A 4,063-nucleotide genomic window follows, 5' to 3' on the forward strand; every position below is an offset into this window, starting at 1 on the left:
AATATAAAAGACCATTAGACCATTTCACCTTAACACTATTTGTTTTTACTCAGATGCTGTGAGCGGGAGGTCTTTTCAAATTCTTCTCCAGAATACTTTAGAGAAGGATACAACCCAGAGCCATGCATCACTAAAACTGCAGCCCTTGCTTTACAGCATTGCCAAAATGACTATAGATGCTACGGGTGAAAAATGTAATTTAAACTCAAATTAACAAATTCTTTTGTACAGATTATGTTAAAATAACTTTATTATTATTATTATTATTATGTTTAAATATCTTTCTTGTTATTATTATTATTATTATTAATCTTTTATCCAATTTTCTCTATCCAAATTGGTCTCTTTTTGATGACATTTGTAACTGCTAATACTCTGGCAGCTGCCAGTCATTTACTACCTACCTACCCCATCATTTATGTGTTCTGTTTGCTTGTTAGTTTAGTTCTTGAACTGTTATTTACATAAAAATTCAGCTTTCCGGGAGAAAAATAAATAAATTTATTGCTCTGCTTGGTTATGCAGGCCCACTAAACATAAACATAAAAAAAACAAAAAACAAACAAACAAAAAAACACCTATAAAATTTAAAAGATACATAAATCTCATAATTTTAAAGCTAAATAATCAGTCTGTGTGTATGCAAACTAAAAGTATTCAGACATTCATATGTTCATACCATATGATTTTATCTCAGGAAAAATTGGATCCATTTTCAATTAACCTCATTAACACTATCAGACAAGTAATCTCACCATCAATTTCACCGCTTTAGAGAAATTTTTAGGTCTTTGTTCAACTATGTTGAATATGTGTGTCCCACTGAAGTATTGTAGGATTTTATTCCAAATGCTAAGTATCAAAAAATAGCACATTTATTCTTGTGTTACCCACTTGATGTGCACCCGTATACAAACTATCCTGCAAATTCTTCTGGGGTTTCCTCTTCAAGGGTACAAACAAGTATACTCCACAATGAGAAACACAGGGACATGGGACCAAGATCTGAAAGTGGGATGCTGTTAATATCGTAACCACACTGTGAAGCAAACTCTGATCTTCATGCCAACAGAGGAAGAGCACCTGCCACTTCCGAACTCGCAGTGAATCTAAGCAAGGCCTGTGCGGGTAATGATTCTTAATGATAACCTATTTCCTCAGCCTATGGCCCAGTACTCTGTTTTAAAAGGGTCCCTGATGCAGCAATACCATAGGGCAGCCTGCAGGGTGCCTCACATGGGCTGATGTCTCAGACTTCTTCCATCACCACAGAGGGTGCCTACGGCTGCTCTGGCTGCCCCCAGCCTGTCCTGCCCAATTGCTGGGTGATCGGACAGGCCCTGGCTTTCTACCACAGCACTGTGCAAATGTATCTTCCTTTAGCACCTGAGATTTACTCAAGTGCTTTATCTTGAGTTTATCATTGAGTTTAATTCAATGTGTGGGAGCATTTACAAAATTTTCAGTAAAGTACACAAAGTGAAATCTGTTCTGTTTTTCACAAAAAGAGTAAAAGAAACTGCCTACTTAGATATAGTTCCTTACAGATGCTGCACCTTTCTTTCTGTTGAAAGAGCTGTAGCAAAATGTGTAAAATGACAAGAGTGATATTCTCCATTGTTTTGCTAATGCATTAAAATGTTACTCAACCCTTTTCTGTTTCTTAGTCTGATAGTTTGTCAAGTCCCTCAGGCTTGCTGAGGTGAAGCATCTAGAAAATATGGGGAACGGTAGAGAGCACTGCTGCTGACATGATTCTCTTTGGAGGGGATGGTCCTATTTTCTTGTTTTGTAGCAAAAGTGTCACTTGCAGTCTATATTCTATCAATAGCCATAGATAAATATGTCATTTCTCAGTCCTAGTAAGAAATGCATTCCATCTGTGAGAGAAAATCATGCTTCTGTATATACCATCCATCTTCTACTACTAGGACTACTATGATAAGCATGGCAAGTGATCAGTTTAGATTTTCAGCCAGGTCTCACATTCTTGGCAAAGACTTTCATAAGAGTTCCTAAATTTATCTGTTTTCAGTCTTATTTGTTTTGTCCTTTCTGAATGTGGACATCTGTCCACTATAAACCAAACTGAGACAACTAAAAGCTGTACATAAACCTTTATACATCTGTCAGATAGTAATGACTTTCAGTCACTAATGAACTGGAACAAAACTGAACAGGCAACAGCCTTTTTCCCTCTAGTAATATCCTGAAAAAGGCTTTACATACTGAATATGTGTGTGAGAGAGTTTTTGCTATTCAGATACCACTATGATGGACAGGTCTTCAAATATTCAGTGGCGTAGTGGCTATCATAACAGTTATCAATTATCCTTTAAAAACTGGTAAGAATGGAGTTTAAGAAAAGAGCATATCTTTCTTTTTCTTAAACATATGCTTTACATTTATTTATAGATGCATTAAAATGTCTGTGATTCATATATTGAATAGTTGTATCTGTGCAGAAACATAGTTATGTGTTTTATATATATATATACATGTATATGTATGTATATATATATACATATACATAAAATTCTGAATTAAATTCGAACTTAGAAGTGTCATTTTGGACCAAAAACTTACTCTTCTCACAATTATAGCCTTGGAATAAAACTGTGCCTGTAATGTACTCAGGGAACATTTGATCTAGAACATGTAGATCTGAGAGCAGCTGTCCAAATTATAACAGACAGTGGTGTCTGGCCAGTAGCTTATATATACTTCTATAGAGAGCTGAGGCTCTTACAAATTTGGTTCTATGGATTGTCATCTACATAGCACAACGCCATACATAAAGCTCTTTGAAAACTTAGAGCACCAATCAATTACGTTTATGAAATGATGTTCTACTTAAAAATAAATAAATAAATAAATAAAATCATCTTTCCAGATGATTATACATCATTCCACAATTTAAGACTATTAGATTTAGGCCAGAGTTCTTTGAGAAAAAAGTCGTCTACCCTTCTGCACTTTTGCCGTGCTTCACTGTTACAGAGCTAAGCCCTCAATCACAAAAAATTGTGCTGGCCCTGTTCAGTGACATTGCCACTGAACAACTTTACTGTTCCAAATCTTGTTTTCCCAGCTTTCTGTCCAAGAACAGCAGCATCATTCCTTGTGCTTAGAAAAACGTGAGACTTGCAAGCATCTCTTCGCGAGTTCAGTCCTGTCATTTTCTACTGCCAACCTTAACTGTTCAAATCTGTCACTTCAAGTCCCATTTTACAAGCAAAGCTCCACTAAGCTCATGAGAATGTTGTACCAGAAATCTCCTAGTTTAGAAACTTCTTTTTTTCTTCCCATCCATAGAGTCTGTTTTCACTGTGCCCAATCCAGAGCTGCATTTCTGCAATTTTCAGGAGCCAAAACCTCACAGTATCCCTTTGCTTATGGAACCTGCCCATTACCCTTTTTTTCTATTATTATTGATGTAAATATGGTAGAGATGATACCATTCTGCTTGCTTGGCCATAGGAATCAGAGTACTCCAAGGTATGGGTAGAGATGAAAAACAGTATTGTTAGGTACCTTCCTGATAATATTAGATTTTAATCCATTAAAAATCACATATTATTTCTTTTTTTTTTGTGGTCAGAACCCTCAGGTTTCATTATTTTAGTTGAAGCTGAAAGCACTAGACTTCTTACAATGTATAATTTCCATTGAAATGACAACAAAGCTGTAGACTTCCCTTTTGTTAAGGAATCAGCCTCTGCAGTAACCCTCTTTGTAGGTTCTCTAAACTCATTCATCCCTGTATAACTTGAACTCAATAAAGTTGCAGTAGGGCTAGGGTTAGAGTTTGGCCCATTGATTTTTATTTTCAAATGCTGTTTAATCAATAAGCCATATAATTTTCCAAACAAAGAAGGGAAAGGAATAATAATAAGAGGAAACATGAAACGTGAGTGAAGATAAACAAATAAATTAATTAATGCTAAAGCAGAACAAAACTACTGAGTCTGGTCATCAGCTAGAGAAAAGCAGCGTATCTCCTGATAGTAAATGATATTGGATTATGCCAGATGATGATCTTCCATGTATTTTTTTTTTTTTT

The sequence above is a fragment of the Meleagris gallopavo genome, chromosome Z (assembly GCF_000146605.3).
Source record: "Meleagris gallopavo isolate NT-WF06-2002-E0010 breed Aviagen turkey brand Nicholas breeding stock chromosome Z, Turkey_5.1, whole genome shotgun sequence".
Classification (NCBI taxonomy): Eukaryota; Metazoa; Chordata; class Aves; order Galliformes; family Phasianidae; genus Meleagris; species Meleagris gallopavo.